Source organism: Neopsephotus bourkii, unplaced genomic scaffold (assembly GCF_033783945.1).
Source record: "Neopsephotus bourkii isolate Nb327-2 ecotype Australia unplaced genomic scaffold, CSIRO-AGI_Nbou_v1 NB_272, whole genome shotgun sequence".
Lineage (NCBI taxonomy): Eukaryota > Metazoa > Chordata > Aves > Psittaciformes > Psittacidae > Neopsephotus > Neopsephotus bourkii.
The window spans coordinates 18481853-18502373 of NW_026900781.1; the positions used below are offsets into that span (position 1 = coordinate 18481853).

The following is a 20521-nucleotide window of genomic DNA, read 5'->3' on the forward strand; positions in this document are numbered from 1 at the left end:
CAAAACAAAGATTAAGGAAATTCAAAATTTTCTTCACATGGTTGAAATGAAAGAGTTACATATAGCTAGATGTATGCAACATTTTTCTTCACCTGAAACAAACAATTGGAAGTGGCAAGTTGTTGCAGTGCCACAGAAATAGATGTTTAAAGAAATTGCTTAAAAAAGTTTGCAAGGAATGTGGAATGCTCTGGACCTGTTAAGTTTCTTCTGGAGTGAAGCTTAAGTTACAAATAAGAGGGTGATGGGGGTTTTTGTTTATTTGTTCGTGGGGTTTTGTTATTTTTGTTTTTTTTTGGGGGGGGGGAATTGTGTTTTGGTTGGTTGGTTTGTGGTTTTTGTTTGTTTGTTTTTGTTTTTTTAAGCAACAAAGATTTGCCTAGAAGTATTTGTATTACTACTAAATCTTCATATCTGAATGTTGGTGTCTTTAAAGGCCAGGATGAATGAGTAGACCTTAGATAGAAAAAAAAAAAAAAACTAACCAAAACAACCCAAAAGGTAAAGGCAGAACTAGAAAATTAAAATCTATTTAAGCCTCCACTATTTCAGAAAGCAGTTCATACTACTCAAGAGTCATGGGCTGCTGTGCTTGGAAGCAGTTTATACTGCTATCTTACCAGTACAGCACCATAGCAAAACTAATTAGTTTTGATGAAAAAGACTTATTAGCAGTGGGGTAGCACTGAGCTGTCATAACAATTTGTCTCCAGTTTCTTACTGAGTGTCCTTATATGATGCAGCACTGTATTTATTATGTGAGCATCTGCTTGCATTCCATTCACTGCAGCAAACATGCCTTCAGAAACAATAGAGTGTGAAAGAACGGTGAGATTTACAGGATAAAAATATGAGATCCATACAGTGATAAGAACCAAAATACCGAGCTTGCCATCTTGAGGTGTTCAAGGATTTAGTGGAATTCATTTGAAAAATTTTAATCTCTTTGCAGTGTGAAGCACTGGCATTACTCAGTGCTTGGTTCAGTCAAAATCAGCACAGGTTCTTCTCAGTCTTAATCCCATGTTTAGATAAATGCTATCAAGAGTAAAGTAGGATTCAGTGTGTATTTTGCACTTTTTTTTTTTTTTCCCTCTCCAAGGAGACTGTCATTAATAAGGGGCTGCACCAATGCAGCTTTTTCATACTTGCTATTGAAATGTTGTCTTTTTTTGTCAGGTAATGAAGGAACAATGTGTCTGGTAATACTGCTTTGCTGTGCTGGTTGCATATGCTCTGAACGTGGAACTGATATTAAATCATGGAAGTCAACCAAGATCAGTTTGAGTGTTTTATCCTACTCTTCCATGCTGTCAGCTTCTAGGTTCAGAACCTCTGTGTTCATTAAGGTCCAGAGAGTCTAATAGAGATATTTCAGTATCCTGTTATTTTGGGTCTATGGAAGTCTATAAAGTTCAGGGTGGTGTTTTTTTGTTTTTTTTTCTGCAAACTATTCTTACCTAGGAAATATGTTTAGTAATGGGAGCTAAAGATGCATTTATTTATCTGATACGGACATTAGTAGTAAGCATAGGGAGCCTCTATAGTGCTAGGTTCTACAATTCTTTATTTGCATTGGTAAGCCGGCACTGAACTGGCAGTGGTGAGAGATATTACTCATGTAAGTATGAATTTTGGAAGGAATTGAGCTGAAGCTTCAATTATAATACCTTATATCCTTTTAATAATTAATTAAATATTTATCTTTAGGATGATGTATTAAGAGAACTTCAGTTTGTTACAGTCCACTGGGTACATGGAACATGCTATTAAAATTTTGATGAAATTTCATGGAGAAAAATGTGTACAGAATTCTGGGAAATGAAGTCCTTATTTTACAAGATCAGGAATATCTGTCATCTCTAACATGAAGTACAATCTACTAAAAAATGTACTACATGGGGAAATTAAGAACAGAGAGACTGTAACAATTTGCACAGTATGCATGAATGATTCCTGAAATCAAGGTATTTTGATCAATTTTGATAAAAAAAATCAATAGCTATAATTTATATCAGTGATACAGAACAAAACAAAAAATCTTCAGTCCTGTGAGGAGAGGCCTTGGTCAGCCTGTAGAAGAGCCTGCTTTGGGAGGATTTAACAGCATCTTGCCCATACCACCAAGTGTGTTACCAAGAAGATGGAGTTGGCCTCTTCACAGGAGTGGTTGGGATTAATGAAAGGCAAGAGGAGTAAACCGAAATAAGTGGGATTCACACTGGATATAAGGAAAAACTGCTTAACTCTGGGGACAGTCAATGGAATAGGTTTCCCCTAGAGGCTCTTTAGTTTCCATTCTTGGATATACTCAAGACCAGATTGGATAAAGACCTGAGCATGCTGGTCTGACCTCACAGTTTACCCTGCTCTATCCTGGTATCTCACCAGCATCTGATCTATTCTGTGATTCTGTGTATAGTTTTGGAGACAGTTTTTCAACTCTATTCAGCTTCAGCAATACTTTTATAATGTTTTGGTCATTATACATAGAATAGAACATTAAGAGCTTCCAAAAAGAGCAACCTATCTGATTGGTTAAAACAAATAAACAAAAAAAAAAAAAAACCCACAAAAACACAACAAAAAAAAACCCCAACAAACCAAACAAAAAAACCCGAACAATTACACGTGACATGAGAGAACCTTTGAATAAGTATGACTTTAAAGTCAAAAGAAAAGAAGATGGAAAAAATGAGAAAATTTATTTGGTGCGCTAAGCTGCTGAAAAAAAGGAAAAATAAATTTGCCCAGATTCAGGAGAAGTCGGGCAAGAAAATTATTTAAATACTTTCTTACTTTGTAGCAAGGATGACTATGATTACAAATAATTAAAAAATCTCATGGTAAAAATACCACTGAAATAGACTGTATAGAAGCATAGGGTCTTCTTCACTATTAGAAGCATTTAAGAAAGCTGTGCAAAACACAGTAATTTCTGAGAGCAGAAAAGAGAATATTTGAATATATTCATTTAGTGAACATTCATATCGTGCATGCATAAACTACACTAAAATGATTTAAAGCTTTTCTGACCTGAAGCCTGTATTGTTTGCTGTATAACTGGGAGGTGATATTTAAAAAGAACCCTTCAGACAGTGAGTATGTCAGAATTTGTTCAAAGACCAACTCAGCTGTCGGTTTCACTACTTTTCTCTGCAAGATTTTGTCAAGTCATGTTAAAGTGTAACAGTACATTTTTACACGTCTTTTGTACAAAACACACCATCTTTAAATTACAGCAGCCCAAAGTCTAACATTCACAGTGTATATGTTTAAGTGCTTTTAATAAAACACATGATGTTATTTATTTTGCAGATCATTATAAGAGCAAAAAGGTAGGCATTATCATTTTTTGAAGTTTGGTTATCTGAACGAGAAATAACAGCTGTGGTTGTGAGAGAGTTCATCCTCTGTTTTCTCACATAAAGAGCTATATGTGAAAGTGGCAGTAGTCTACTCTGAAGTATACTTATTTACAGCCTGAGGAACAGAGTCAGCATAACAAATGCAGTCTCTTCTCTCCATGTGCTTCATCATATATTCCTCCTGATGCAGCACACTCCCTTGTCTTCGGGGCTGTGCTGCCCTGGTACACTGAGAGCAAGGTCACTTGAGGCAAAACCACACGTGTTTCTTTGTGATTTGCTTGTGGTTTAGATAAAATGGTACTGTGGCATTAATTGTTCTTTCTCTGGACAACCTTGTGTTATATGGAAAATTCAATACAGAAATCACCTACTCCTTTGTACAGACTGAGAAGTTAGCTCATGACCGATCCAGTAGCAGGGGTCCTGTTCATTTTGCATGTTTCAGAATCAGAACTGTTCAATTTCCACCATGCAGGCAGGGTAGCAGCATTATCTGAAGTTGGGGTTTGTGACACTTGTTTTCAGGACCATTGGGTGGTTTTTGTTTGGGTTTTTTTTTTTTTTTTTTGGTTTTCTTTTTTGTGCTGCAGTGTAGACGAGGCAGAGAAATGAGATTTAGGGAAGGTAGCTAGTCAGCCTATATAGAGATGAGGCTGAAAGGTCTAATTCTTGCCAGGTTAAAGGATTTGTGTGAAATGAATTACAGGGGAATAGCCTCTTTGCTATATAGTCAAGGTTGATAAATTATTCTACAGGCTGAACCTCAGTTTTAGCCTGAGTGGTCCCTGAAGCAGACATGTGATCTTATGTGTAGACTGAGTCATGTGAACCAAATAATTTTAGAGCAGGATAAAGATAAAAAGAAGAAAGAAATCTAATTTTATTACAGTATGCCCTCTACACTTTTTGGTTTTGTATTTTGTTGGGTTTTTCTTTGTATGTGTGTGTGTGCTATTTTGCTCCACAGTGGTGGTATATCTTTTGCTTTTAGTCAGATCTCAGAGACCCTGTTGTTAACTGATTAGGACCAATTAAAACTGTAGACTACATGGATTACACTGGTACTTCAATCATTTGATCAGGTGACAAAGGGACAACAGGAAAAAAGCTAAATACTATTTTAGCTTAGTTAGTTTTAGTATTTCTTTGGATGCCTGTTAGCAAGCATAACGGATGTGTGCCTGAAACGAGATATCTCAGTTTCTTTGTGAAAATACAAGTTTGCACTGAGAAAATACCTGAATATTTCTATGCTAGACAGTTACCACTTTGCTTATATCTGTGGTTTAGGAAGATGCCTGTGGGGTGACGACTGTGCTTAATGTCTGATGACACTAAAAGAGAAATGTGTTTTGATTGACTTTCTTATTGTTCAATGAGTCAGTAATTGTATTTTAGTGTAAATAATCTGTGTAGATCTCACTATCTGAAGTTTTGCCCTCACCGTTGGCAGTATTGCGTAAATACAGTCAGTAGGGAGAGCATCACACTTTCCATTGAAATTGGTTTATCTAATGTCAGTGAAGGACATCCTTATTAGACCAAACTAGAGAATTCCCATTTTTTACTGAAGTCTCTTGTATTCTTTTTTCTGTTGAGTTTGTGTTATAAATCACAGTTAGACATTTTTATCATACATCTAATTTAAATAGCATTTTACATTGATTTATGTCTATTAATAAATATGGTAGTGGCTCTCAACTAGATTCCATATTATTCTATAAGATACTATATTATGCAATCTCTGAGCTTTGCAACTAAGGTAATTGATAACGTGGTAACAAGTATGTTACAGAAAACTGAAAATAGTAACGAGCCATTAAGTATGCTAGTTTGAATTTATTTTGGTTGTCATCTCACCTACCAAGAACTTTGAAATCCACAATTCATTTTGTGTCCCATAACTTACGATATAAAGATCAGGTGGGCTTGTTGACTTTATGAGCTAGACAAGCAGAGTACAATGGAATATTACTACCTGAAGCTCGCTTAGCTTCACCTGACACATTGTGATTTGCATAAGCTCTTCTATGCTGAACTGGGCACGTAATTTACTAGTGTTTCCTCTTATTGTTTGCTGTGTTTTCATTATTTGAGGGTGTGTTGTTTCTTTCTGAAATCTGAAATATCTGTACCATGCTGAACAAAGTGTGTGCTTGCCACTGCTATGTATCTTTGAGAGAAGAGAAGAATAATCTCTCTGTGAGGTTTTGGGGTATTGCTAGTGAGAGAAATTCTCTGATACTTCCCCTTGGCGCTACCTCTCATTTCAAATGGAAAGTTCAGACAGACCAATTCAAAAGCTTTTTATTCATTGTTAAATGTAGTAAAAGAAAGACAGAAAAGAAATATTGAAACTGTAATACTTTAGGTGGAAATACCTAGTACAAAATGTTAACTTAGAATTTGTGTCTTGAATTTGGGCCAGGAGTAAAATGTTTAGTTTCAGAAGTAATACAAAATTCTAGTATTGTAGATCAGAATGGCAGGGAGAATCTTAAGCAAATTAAAGTGGTCCCAGTAGAATATTGATCTTTTTGAACTCTGTATGAGTCATGTGTTCTTCCACTGTGCCATGATCTTTCAGGGGGACTCATACAATAATGGAATGACTGATTTATGAAATAAATGGAAGGTGAAGAAATTGGAAAGCAAAATATATAGAAGTGCTATATGCTACAACAGCATTCAATTATCCCTGCACTTCCTTTGCTGCTAATAAGGAATGGACTAGTGATGCACTAAATACAAGTAACAAGATACAAAGCACCTTACTGCTGCAATCATTTCCTGTGAGGTGTGAGAGCTGTTCTTTGACTGAAGCAAAGAGTGGGCTTTAAAAGGTAAGTACTTAATTATGTGAAAGTGCTAATACTCTGATGAGGAAATTCTGTACAGAAATCCAAATGAAAAAAAAAGCACATATTAAATGAGCAGTACAATAGATGTCAGCTCTATTTCTGGATCCCACCTGTTGGATCAATAAGAAGCTTAAAATATTTTGGGAATAAACATGCAAGCTCTGGGTAAAGTTGTGCCTACTTACATGATAAGCTGTTGGTTATGAATAAGAGTAACAGACCTCTGTGGGTGAAAATGGGATATTGCACACATGAAAGTGAAGCAATAATATAGCCTGCAATTCCAATGCTTTACCATAAGCTTTAGCGAAGGAGGACTCTTTTTACAGTGTTACATATTTTTCTCTCTAATATGCACTCCTCCTGCATACATGTATAGATCAATTACATGGTGCTTCAATGTATCACAGCTGAGTTCATGATAAATGTTGATTTACGTCAATATACTTCATAAAATCATTACATTTAAAAAAAAATATAAGGCTTCAACTCTGTTTACGGAAAGAAAGTATTTTTGTTACTGATTCCTTTTTGGTGGCAATGGAGATAATGAAATTGCACAACTTTCAAGAAATTAAGATAGGTAGAATTTGAGGATAGATGTCACACTGGACTTCCGAATAATCTGTGTGCATTTCTCTGAATCTCTCACCGTGCTTTTACAAATGATCTATATAAAAACTTTTCATGAATTTTCAAGCTTTAAAGACAGTCCCTTGTTTCTTTGAACACTTTTTTTTTTTTTTTTTTTTTTTTGAGCATTTGTCCTGAGTTCAGCAGTAGCAGTCATTTTTTATCCTTCTTAGTAGCTGGTACAGCACTGCATTTTTGACTTTCAGCCTGGGAACGGTGCTGATAGCACCAATGTTTTTAGTTACTGCTAAAATGTTTAATCTGACCAAGGACTTTCTGAGTCTCATGCTCTGCCAGGGAGGAGGGGACGCCAAGAGGAAGCAGAGACAGGAAACCTCACCCAAACTAGCCAAAGACGTATTCCATACCACAGCACATCATGCCCAGTATATAAACTGAGAGTTGCCCAGAGGGGCTGGTTCACTGTTCAGTTGGGTTGGGATTGGTTGGCAGGTGGTATTGTATTCTCTTCCCTTGTTATTTCCCTTATCATTATTATTATTGGTGATAGCAGGGTTAGGTTTGTGTTATACCTTAGTTACTGGACTGTTCTTATCTCAGCCCATGGGAGTTACATTCTCTCGATTCTCCTCCCCATCCCTCCAGAAGTGGGGGAAGGAAGGGGGGGGGGGGGCGGAGTGAGCAAGGACTGCGTGGCTGGCTTATGACTGAGCTTAAAGCACGACAGTGTTATTAATCAAATTAAGATAATCTTGTTCCTTAAACTTAAAACATGAGGTGCAGTTTTGATAGCTGATAGGGCTACTGTGTGAAATCTTTTTGCTGTGATATGTTTTAGACAAGTAGCATTTGTGATCAGTTTATCAACTTTGTCATAGTTTTACCATCTTAGAAGTATGATGCCAAAATTTCCCATGTATTTGGTAGTATTGTTTTGCTCTTAGGACTTTAATACGTAAATAATCAGCATTTTTCTTTTCGTACGTAAGCATACTGCAGGGCCCTATGGCTTCCTGGACGATGGGCATGGGTGAAAGGGGGGGTGGATGTGTGTTAGCACAGGGCTATTGTTTTAATATACATTGAAGGAATTGAAATATATCCTCTAACTCAAAGATATTTTTTGGCAGTTGGTTATAAAAAAGTACTTGAGTCTTCTTGCACAGGTTTCAAGATCACATATATTGGTTGTGAATGGCATTTTTTGTTCAACCCTGAAGTATTATTTGGTGACAGAGACTTAAGTAATGATCTCTGTAGTTAACTGTGGGTATTCTTGTATTATTATGCTGCACTTTCACGGATTTTATAGCAGCAAGCTTCTTTTCTGTAGTTGCGCATTGTAATATCTTCAACTGTTTCTTAAAGCTATGGGAGAAGTTTTTGTATGATGAGTTGTGTTTAGTTACTTTTTAACTTGTCAGTCCACTGTGAGGAGTTGAAAAGCTACTATTACACCAAGTATATGCAGTCAGTATTTTGTACCTGCTAAAACGACAGGATAAAGCCATCTTGACTCATAAGTAAACTTAAATGTCATGAGGCTGACTGTAGAAAGTGCTTCCATAAAGAATCTTGGAAATACAATTAAGATTTCCCTTTTGTACTTAAGTAACAGCTGAAATATGCAAATACATATGGTATCACGTGGTTTTAATTTACATCTGCATAAAATGTAAATTTACTTTTGTTTGACATTGTAGATTCATAAAAAGATCAAAGTAGGAAGATGCCTCTGGAGATCACTAGTCCAACCTCCTGCTTGAAGCAGGATAACTTCAAAAGATGTTTTGACAGTCCCTCTTGAAAACCTTGTTAAAGTCAAGGCAAATGATGTCACTGCTTCCCTCTTCCTCTTCAAAGCTAGTAATATTATTGTGAAAAGCAATTACCTTGGTCTAGCACAATTCACCTTGATACTAGCCAGCATGGATTCATGTTTCCAGAAGTGGTTTTCATGAGCATTACTCATTAGTTTTCCAAGGAGAATGAGGGAGCCCAGGAAGCCTGAAGCTTCCAAGATTATTCCTCATGCATTTTCTGAAGCTGAGCATGGTGTTCACTACCTTTCTTCTATCACTGCATTTATGACAACTTTTTAAGGATGGTAAAGTGCAACCTTCCTGTGACATGGACTTCTTTATTCAACTTTCTTGAAAGTCTCTCGTGTATCCAGTCCCAGGGATTTATTTATATCAAACTTAGGTAAGTTGTCTCTAACCTGAAGCTTCTTAGATGAGGAAAATAATTCTCTCCCCAAAAACTCTACCATTGGACATAGGGATCTGCAAGATACGAGTTTTGCCAGGAAAGTTTGAGGCAAAGAAAGCATCTCATCCTTTTCTGTGTCATTCCTCACAGGGTCATCTGTCCCATTCTGCAGAAGATCTCCACAATTTCCTTGTCATCTCCTATTGATACACCTGTAAAAGTTCATCTTGTTTTTGTCTTTCCTTGCCAACTTCAACTCCAGTGAGTTTTGACTCTCTTAATACATACATAATATGCTTAATATGTGTTCCAGCTTAAGTGAGGGCCTAGCTCTGCAACTGCCTCCACTTTCTCCTGTTTGCAGATTAGTGCATGGGTGCTTCAGATGGGCATTAACAGCCACTTTAATTGCCACATATGCCCTTACCTCCATAAATCAATTTACATATAGGCTTTGATCTGTATCCTGGATGAAGCTAGAGAAAAAGTTTTATCACTTCAAGCTTGCTGGTAAAGATGCTCTTGCTTATGTCCAATATGTAGCTTCCATCTCTCCCTGGCAGTTCTTGCTTCTTGAGGAAGACACTGAGATTCCATAAGTTGGAACCCTAGAAGTAGAACTAGCTGTCCAGCCAAGAGTTAGTCTGTAAAATATGTTCAATTCTACCTGTGTTTCAAGTATACTCAAGTGCTAAAACCAGAAAATAAAGGTGGCTCAGAAAAATGAAACTCTTTAGTAGAATTTTAGTTCTTGTGTTCTAACATTCTTTAGATTACAAGTAGTATTTTCTGTTATATCCAGAGGAGACCCCCATATCATTTTCTGGTGTTTTTCTTTGAAACCCTTATCCTATAATGAGTTCCAGAGGAAACCTTATTTTCCTCTTCCATTGCCTGACTTTGAAGATACTCCCTAGTTTCTTCAGTAGCTTAAAAAACAGCAAGCAGCACAGCACAGAAAAAGCAAGAGTTGCAGCCCTGCTTTGCTTAGTGCTCTCTGAACCTGGATGAAAATTTCAAAAATGGTCTAGTAATGCTTCCATGCATGGACTCTTAGACTCTACCAGAAAGAGCAGCATTGGTATGTGTTTCAAAGCCATGACCTGCTTAATACAGAATCTGCATAATACAGAATCTTTTCATTAAAACATGCTGTTGCCTTTGTACAGCAAGCATTTTCTGTCAGTGTAATTCTTTTTGTTATGCCAGTTTCCATATATGGGTTACAATCATAAAACAGACAATCCAGGGTGTACCGGAAGGGTAAAATCATAAATACAATCTCATGTTTTGTTTTTATTTTAGTGCAGCTTTCGATAAAATCTGTTTTGCTTTGTTTTTTGTTTGGGGTTTTTGGTTTACTTTTAATGATGGCATTTTTTAAAGTGTTCTACACCACAAAAAAGTTTCACTAGCAGTTATACTGCTTTGTACTGTTCAATAGTAATTTACTACTTTTCCATATTTATGTGACAAAAAAGATATGACGCTTTCCTGAAGAGTTTTGGGGTCCTTCCCCAGTGTTGGAAGCTGTAACTTATAAGCAGAAGGAAGAGAGGAATAGAAAAGCAGTGATTCTTAAGCCATAATTTGACAATAGGTTCATTAAGAAGCCATTGCAGTGGAAGCCTTTTGGGGAAAATACTTTTTCATTTATTTTAATGTGGCCAAAAAGGGGAAGTGCAGAAGGAGGTTTTGGCTGGAAAGTGACTATAAAAGCCCTGTATATTGATACGGGAAGAAATGTATCACTGTCACTTTAAATTCAGTATGGATCATGACCTGGTTATGTGTTCTGGACTGAGTTGAAAGATGCTCTACTATTAAATGATTAAAGACTTACCAAATAACAAGTGCACATATGCTGGGCGTAAGAAGGAAATGTAAAAGTCTCAACTTTTGAAATCTGTGTCATGTTATACACTAAAAAAAAAGAATCGCAAAAGGGTGGTGGTGTTTAGTAAAACCTTATGTAGACGTGTAGAGTGGCTGTTAAAGGTGGGGGGGAGGTCTGCTGTGTGTATATTGTTACCTTTTATGAGAATGGCTCTTTCGTTCTCAAAATCTGGTATCAAAGAAAATAATTCTGCAGCTCACTGAGCCAGCTTAGGCATAAAGAGACTTCACTGAGTTGTGAAAGTCTGGAAGTAAAATTATATGAAAGCAATTGGTAATAGAATTTTAAATTGAATTTTTACGTGGTACAATCTTTGCATGAAAGTATTTTCAGAAGAGATATTTAAAAAGTAGAAAACTGGTACTGCTTGCTATCTACAACTGCACACACAGTTGCACAGACAAACTGATTTATTTTTTCCCCTTTCTGAGATTTTCTGCTAATTCTCACAGAAGCTTAAGAGAAATACAGAGTAGGTATTTCTCATGCTAAGTCCAGTATTTCACCAAATATTTTATATTTTTAACCACACAGTCCTTAGAGTACAGAAGACAGATCACCATTACTCTAAGTGCTTTGCTAGGTCTTGCTTTTTCTGTGCTACTCTGTTAGAGGGTAAATTAAGTTCCGTTGTTTTGGAGAATATAAAATAATACAGTACTTGAGAGCTCTCTTATAGTATAATCTGTAGCCTGGGTATGAGACAATCTGCTGCTGGACTGAAACTTCTCAGACAAAATATGTTAGATCTATCTTTCCCATGTTTCATGCATATTCTTTATCCATTAGCATGATGTATATGCGAAAGGGAAAGCACTACTATTCTTTCTTGAGACAATGAGTCTAAATGAGAGTTGGCATCATTCCTATAGTTGTGTAGAGCTCTTTCTGTAAATGTGAGTACATCCTCTCATCTCAAGGAGTCTTTGGATGAAGGTAGGCACTGTATGGTCCAGTACAGTTGAAGCAACTGGGGGGGAAGAAGGAGCCGGGTAGGAAGGCTCACAAGGGAAGGAAAGGGACATACAAGCCATTGAAGAGTCTAGGCTTTTTACATAGGAAATAACAGTCTCGAATTCCTTTGCAAGTGTCCTTACCAGTATCCTTAAATGAAATTTGGAGCTTGTTGCTTCATTGAAATAAACAAGCAAAACCCTCTTCCCACAGAAAAAAATTTTCCTTCTTATGTTCAGTGTGTAGGTTTTAGAAGATTTCGGAAGCATTTGAAGATCTAATGTAATCTTCAGCAAGTTACAAGTAAAAGATGAAAAAATGAAAGAACTGCAAGATAAGACCTTCAAAATAAATCGGAATTAATTATGTGAACAAATGAATGGATTGACTAAATTTAAAGACACAATAATATGGCAAATTATGCTGAAAAGAAAATTGCTCACTGAAATAGAAGCAGCTCCCTAGAGGCTGCCTATGTTGTGCAATACTGTCATGAAAAGCACCAATGTAAAATGGTGTTGTCTTACTCAATAGATTTATGCATATGAAAAATCAGTTTGATTACTTTGCTGACTGAACTTTTTGTAATTTTTGTGGCTTGTCTTTTAGCAGTTAAGTGCCAACACACATCTTTGGGAAAGCAGCATGTATCATTAGCAGTATTCTTCTCTAAATTCAAATTAATTTGGTGAAACTCACTGTTAAATGTGGTCAACACGTATGACCATGATGCCATTTTAACTTCTACTGCCCAGGACTCAGCTAAGCATATGCACTTCACATTCTATAGTGCTTTTAAGAAATTAAAAGCCTGCCAATGAAGCTGACAAAGACTATGAATAGACTAGGGACTGTAGTGACAGGACAGGGGGTAATGAGTTCAAATTTAAACAGGGGAAATTTAGATTGGATATAAAGAAGAAGTTCTTTAGGGTGGTGAGGTACTGGAATGGGTTGCCCAGGGAAGTTGTGAGTGCTCCATCCCTGGCAGTGCTCAAGGCCAGGTGGGACAGAGCCTTGGATGACAGGGTTTAGTGCAAGGTGTCGTGCTCATGGCAGGAGGTTGGAACTAGATGATTCTAAGGTCTTTTCCAATCCTAACTATTCTATGATTCTATGAAATATAAAAATATAAGTTACCTACTCTGTTAGATTTAGTAATATAGTCCTAATGCTACAAACTTTGTTTAAAATAGATCTTTTTAGATTAAGTGGGTCTTTTGAAGTAGCTTTGCATGCTTGCATATGTAGAGAGACTCAAACTGTTTGAGGAAACATGTTATAGCTGAATTTAAAAAGTAGTTGAACAAATGAATTATAAGCTGTGTGCCTAAGTTGCATGGCTGTTTCTGTCCATGGCTATTTTTTTTTTCTCCTTATTGTTAATATGCATAAATGTGTAATGTTTATATGTGTATCTGTATTTGTGTACCTTTGCTTAAAAATGGAAGAAGGCAGTAGCTAAAGACCCCAAGATAATGTTGGTGTGTTAGTAAAATATATAAATTGAAACTAAAACTGCAGCCTGTAATTAGTGACTTTGAAGCAGTAATAAGAATGTAAATGAAGCACGGTCTTGTGACTGTCTCCACAAGAAACGTGAGAAGAAAAATCAATAATGGTGAATTAAGGTAAAGATGAAACCTGTAGGAAAGTAAAATATTTATTTGAGCTTCCAAAGAAGTATACTGTAAATAGCTATGAACAACAAAATTTAAAGCTGTTAAGCAGTAGCTGCATTTTCTGTTAACCCTTAGTTACCTGGTTATTTTTAGGTATATTAATCCATTGGAGATTGGGGAACAACAGAATAAAGGGTTCATATTCTTAAAGAACAGAGTCCAGGTTTCTACAGAATAGGAGTCATCCCTTCATCATGTTCTGAATTGTTTTTCTCTTCCAGCCTAAGATTTCTTTTGCTCTGGATGTCAGATTCCAGCTGTCCTTTCAGATCAGGTAACAGAAAAGAAAGCATAAGAAGGGCAGGCAGAAGGAAGACCTTCAGGAGGAAGGAAGGAAGGAAGGAAGCTGGCACTGTTTTAAGGAGTGTCTGATGCTATAATGAAGGATCAAAGAACGAAGTGCCAGACTGTCTTTTTGGTGCTTTCAGGAGATGAGGTTTGGGAAAGGAAATGAGAAGATATAGCTCTTCAAGCCCCATACAAGAGTTTTCTTTTTCACATGTCAAGGCTCTGGAGAAAAGAAGTCCATGAGAGATTAAATAAAAAAGGTCAAAAGGTTCAAATAATACAGAAACCTAGATACTATGATAGCAAGGTTGTAGTGTTTGGGGAACTGTTGTTTGGCTTTTAATTAAGAGTGAATTTGGGCACACTTCAATGGCAACTGTTCCTTAATGTACAAACGATGTTTGAAAACTAATAGCATGACAATTGTAAGAGCTAATATTTCTCTTTGCTTCAAGACAGATATACAGAAAGTTATTTAACAAAACAGTTCTGTTCCAAGTCTCATGTGATTGGCAAAAAGAAGAAACTGATTTCTAATGCCCTTTAAACAACCTTGTAAGTGAGCTACCCCTACCAGAAGCATTAAAGTAGGCATTATAAGTGTGTTCTGTGTTCATAGTGATTGAAGCGTGAACCTTGGCAGTTTTCCTACTCCAGTCTCTGGCTCTTCTTAGCTTATCTCAGCTTGCTTATGTCAGATATGTGTCACTTTGAGGAATGATTCAGAATTCAAATTCAAAATACATGGCCTCTTTTGCACGGTGAATATGAAATTTATTGAAAATTCACAGTAAGGACTCTTTGTGGCACCTAGGTAGGAGAATTCTTTGACCTTACTCAGAAGCTGAAGTTTAAATGCATCTGATTACAGCTGAGGAAGAATAAATTGAGGTAAGAAAGGTAAGGAAGAAAAGCACCAAGTCTCAATTAAAATACTTCATTATTTGAGAACTCAGTAGCTTGAAATATTCAAGATTTTCAGGTTTCAGTTCACTGACTTAAGAGTGAGAAAGCCCTTTGTTATTCCTGGCTGATAAGCTCTTATGGGCCTTTAACCTTGCTAAGGGCTAAGGCCAACTTAGATTTATAGTAAAACATGGTAGAACCGAAAATTTTAATTAAATTCCATGGACAATCTTTTACTTTCTTTGGTTTTTGAGCCATTTCATGACACTGGAAGTAAAGCTTGTTTCTGTCAGAGGAAACTGTTCTTTATAATCAGTTTTATGATCTATATGAAATTAAATACTGCATAGTAGTTTAACTATATGTAGCATCAGCAGCCACAGATTTGTAGCAAATCAGCCACTTTATAATGATACTTGTTTGAATTAAGTGCTTTGTAATTCTGAAAAAAAGAATTATGTTAATGCAAGCAAATATATCAGTTTCCTGGGTCATAGTCAAAGGAATAATAAATTAGAAGGGCACATAATGCAACTTATAGCTCAGCAAGGGATTGCTGTCTCTGTTCCTTCCTATTGATACGTACCCTGTAAAAGGGGAGTCATAGCAAAGATTATGGTCTTGCTTCATTTTCTCTTTAATCAACATATGTCACTGAAGCTGCAGAGGTGAAAGCAAGCTATGCCACTTAAATTGATACGATAGTGAAGACAGGGTATTTACATGAAGTACCATACATGAGGAAGGTTGCACTGCAAATTTCTCCCCGGGATGTTTCAGAGTGCTTTAATGTCACAGTTTGGGCTTACATTCAGAATATTCACCTTTAAGTTCATGTCTGGTAAAATGATCAATTGTTTAAATGGGTTCAATACCCATGTTGACATCTTACTGAATAGCTAATTGGATATGTTGAATGTTAGAGAGAATGCTAAGTGCTATTTTCTGTATCAGAAATTGTTCTGAAACTGAAGATAAAGCCATATAATGGAGATGAGCTTATACACATACATGGTATTTTTGATACTGGATGAATACATATGTCACTACTTCTTTGAGTATAGAGTTGTGTAGGATTGTGAAGGTTCTTAAACATGTCCAGAAAAAGCTAACAAAGGTGGTAAAAGAGTTGGAAGGAACTGTGAGGAACAGCTAAGGACTTTGTGCTTGTCTAGTTTGGAGACAAGGAGGCTGAGGGACACGCTCATTGCCCTCTGCAGCAGTGAGTATCTAGTGATAGGATGTGTGGAAATGGTTCAAAGCTGTGCCAGGATAGGTTTAGAGTTGACATTAGGGGGCATTTCTTTGCCGAGAGGGAGAGGTGGGCAATACCCCAAGCCTATTAGTCTTGAAGAGGTGTTTGAACAATGTCCTTAGTAACATGTTTTAACTTTTGGTCAGTCTGAAATGGTTAGAGAGTAGGGTTAGATCATTGTTGTAGGGGCCTCCTAACTGGAATAGTTTAGTCTGTTCTTCTTGAGCTTTTCCTGGTCCCTCCCGCTGGCATCCCATACCTCAGGCACAAACTTGCAGAGAGTGCACTCAATCCCACTGTACTGGTCCCAGTACAAACCCATGAGGAACACCACTTGTCACAGATGTCCATCTGAACACTGAGTCATTGATCACTATCCTCTGGATGCAGCCTGTTAGCCAATTCCTCATCCATTGAATGGTGTACCTATCAAATCCATATCTCTCCAATTTAGAGAGAAAGATGTTTTGGAGGACAGTGTCAAAGGCCATACAGAAATCCAAATGGATGACATCATAGATCTTTCCTTGGCCACTGATGCAGTCACTCCGTTCATTGTAAAATGCCACTACATTGGTCAGACAAGACTTGCCCTTGCCCTGGCTGTCTCAAATCACCTCCCTGACATCCGTGTGTCTTAGCGTAGCTTCTAGGTGGATCTGTTCCATGATTTTCTCAGGGGCAGAGGATAGAAGAGAGGAAGACAGATCCTCCTTTCTAGTCTTTTTAAAATGAGTGCAATGTTTCCCTTTTACCAGTCACTGAGGACTTTACCTGACTGCTATGGCTTTAAAATATCATGGAGGGAGGCTTGACAGCTACATCAGGACTCTTCCTCAGGACTCTGGGTTGCATCTCATAAGGTCCCATAGACTTATGTATGTTCAGGTTCTTCACATGGTCATGAAACTAATCTTACAGTAGGAGCAACTTTACTCCCCTAGTCCTTCCCTTGTACTCCATCCACTTGAGAGGTGTGGGAAAAGTTGCCAGTAAAGACTGAGACACAAAAAAGTTGAGTACCTGTCCTGGGTTCAGCAGTAGCAGTAATTTTTCTCCCTCTTGGTAGCTGGTGCAGTGCTGTGTTTTTGACTTTCGGCCTGGGAACAGAGCTGATAACAATAATGTTTTGGTTTGGCCAAGGACTTTGTGGACCTTATGCTCTGCCAGGGAGGAGGGGAAGGTGGGAGGAGGCAGGGATAGGACACCTGATCCAAACTGACCAAGGAAATATTCCATACCACAGCACGTCATGTCCAGGATGTAACTGGGAGTTACCCAAAAGGGCATGGGGTCCTCTGGGTCGGACTCATTTTTTTGGTGGGTGGTATTGTATTGTATTCTCTTCCCTTGTTATTTTATCTTATCATTGTTGTCGTTGGTGGTAGCGGTGGTGATTTGTGTTGTACACTGGTTGCTGGACTGTTCTCTTCTCAACCCGTGGGAGTTTCATTCTTTCGATTCTCATCCATGCTGGTCTCTTCTTTCCTTTTATTTCTTACACCTAGGGATCAGGAGCCTTTGTGCTTTATGGAGAGCGTCCTTAAAAATCTGCCAGCTCTATTCTGTTTCCTTATTCCTGAGGGAAATTTCCCAGGAGGTTCCATAAACTAACTCCTTGAACAGCTGAAAGTTTGCTTTCCTAAAATCCAGGGTCCTGACTCCATCTAACATATTCCTCAGGTGCAAACTGCACCGGTGCATGATCACTGCAGCTCAGGCTGCCTTAAATCTTGACATCACCAATTTAGTTTACCGTTTATGCCAGTGACCAATAGGTCCAGTATTGCATCCCTTCTGGTAGAGCTAATACAAATAGTATCTGCCTCAGAAGCAGTCTAAAAAAGGCCAAGGACATAATTACTTCTCCTTACTGCAGATGAATTAGTATCTATGCAAACAAGTCACAAAACTGAAAGGTGGTTGGGTTTTTTTTTCAGGAAAAGTAAAGAAACTGTCATCTTTTGACAGTACATCAAAAGATAGAAGCTAGATGGCTTAATAAGCAATTATAAATATTTTGAGGAGGAAATTAAGTATTTCTTTGAAGCATCCTATTACAGTGTAGACTTTGTAAGACTACAATACTCTTTTCACACTTATTATCATAATAATATAAGAACACTGGTTAGAGAAATTTGTTATTCTGTTCTTGATTCCTTCAGGACTTGCATTAACGTGTTAGTTTTGGGGAATTAGTATATTCCTTTTTTTAGTTAATCAGTAAGGCTTTTTGTATAAATGAATCTAGCATCTTCCTGTCTCTGATGATCAAAATCAGGTAACAAAAAAACACACTTCCTTATAAACTGTCTTTGAATTACAGTGCACTGTGTGCCAGTCACAGCTATGCATATGCTTCAAAAAATACCAGCATTCATAGCTGTATTGTACTTTTTTGTACTTTTTTTGCTTGTGCTTAGTAAAGAAAATCTATAATGATGTCGCAGAACTACCTTTATGTGGCTTATATATTTGTTTGTTGGACAAAGTATAATTTTCCCCACAGGATCTAACTTGAATTATGTATAGATCAAACAGCCACCAGCACTAGTTTTTCATTGAATTGTCTATGTAATTTCTGCATAAGTCACATAGATGTTCCTTATTTTAAGTTCACCTATTAAAGCATGAATTGTAATCAGTGTCTAGATGCTTTCTAAAAGTTGGCTGATAACAAGAAGAGAGCTTTTTGGAACAGTGGTCCATTAGCCCACTCTTAACTAGCAGAGCTCTACTGATTTTACTCATATACTACCTGTGATTCGAGTTTCATGTTCGCACAGCATTTCTTGGAAAAAGAAAAGGGATGTTATGTTCTGTTGAAGTTATATGAGAAATATGGGTGTGGTTCAAAAAGTTTTTGTTTTCCTAGTAGCAGGATATTCTGAATGTAAAACTCTATGGTATATACCAGCACGCTAAGTAGATGTTTGGTGGTTAGGTTTTGGTGGTGGTTTTCTTTTAGTTGGTTGGTTTTGTGGGTATTTTTGGTTTCGTTGTTGTTCTGTTTTTTTGGTTGTTGTTGGGGTTTTTTTTTGTGAGGAGAAAAAAAATCAACACAAAACAAAACAAAAACCATCCCACTCCCCCACCCCAAAAAAAACACCAAACACACACACACAAACAAAAAAAAAACCCCAAAAATCAACCAACCAAAAAAAAAAAAACCACCACAACCAAAACCCCTCAAACCAGTAGCATTTCAACGTATCAGTGTTGATGTATTTTTTCTGGAATAGGGTACTTAGTATGTTCTCTTCTGATGATAGGGCCATCAAACAATAAACAACCCTTATGTAAAAATCCTCAAGAAAATCTCAATATAGCAAGGTCAGCATGGCGTTTGTTGTTTCAGAGTCCCATCTCAAATTTTACTGAATCACTTCTGCATATGGTATCAGTGGAGTGGTATTGTCCTGGAGTTGACTCATGAAAGTCTACCTGGTGCAGTCTGGGAAAGATACCTTGTATGGACTTTCTTAGTGCCTTTACAAAGTGGTAGAGTGTCATTGCTAAAAAGTTATTTTACACTTCTGAGAAGATAAGTCAGCAGAAGGAACTAAATTACAGGGAACATTTCAGCCTTTAGTGACAGAACTATTTTCCACTGGGGACCTTCCACTATCTCAGATGCAGTACCCGGAACAGATAAGAATTTAATTCTATTGCTAAGGGTGCAGTTAATAATACAAGTAATAATTACAGCAGTGAAGTTAATGATCTCATTTTGTGCAGGTCTAGATACTGTAAAATGCTGCTATTACCCGGATACATCAGACACTTGGTAATAGAATTTCCTTAACGTTGTCTCTAGTATAGAGAAAGAGGAAGCATGGAAGATAAACTTAGATCTATATTACAAGAATTATATTTTCACCATAAAAGCAAAGTCCTGTGGACAATACCGGTTTTCCTTTACACATGTAATTTCAGGTTAAGTATCTTCACAAATATCTGTCTCAGTCCTATTTTGGGAAAAAAATAGAGCTGAGATGTTATGACTATTTGTCAAAAAATAGTGTCTTAATTTGATTATCTTCATGTTAGAAATTACCATCTGTTAAAAACTGTGGTTTATCCAGACCTGAGGGCTAATTCTGACCATATTCATACCTCTGCATCTTTATTATTATTTTTCATTTGATTCTTACCTTCAGGAGCTCCCTGAGGTTCTTAAGCTGTGTTCAGGGATTATTGATGCTGATATATAGAATCATATAAGATATTATTTAGTTGCTTTTAGTATTAAAAGATGCATGTTGAGGTCCATAAGAAATGCTCGTACTGACACACACCTAAACTTTTGAATTCGACTCTTGGAGGGATGGGGGAGTGGGCAGGGCAAGTGATTTAAATAGTGTAATTTCTCTATGGACAAACAAGACCAGAATTCTACCTAGCTCAGTATGCTACTGCCAAAATCCAGTTCTCAGAACTGTGAATCTGGCTTAGAAAGACATGAGATTGAATTAAAATGTACAAGACAGAAAGTAGAAGTA

At 37.1% G+C, this 20521-nt stretch overlaps 1 protein-coding gene across 4 annotated transcripts in view; it reads left to right on the forward strand.

Moving 5' to 3' along the window:
• LOC133208652 (cadherin-12) overlaps positions 1 to 20521 on the forward strand; it is a 519486-nt gene that overhangs the window by 173612 nt on the left and 325353 nt on the right. The window lies entirely within an intron of this gene.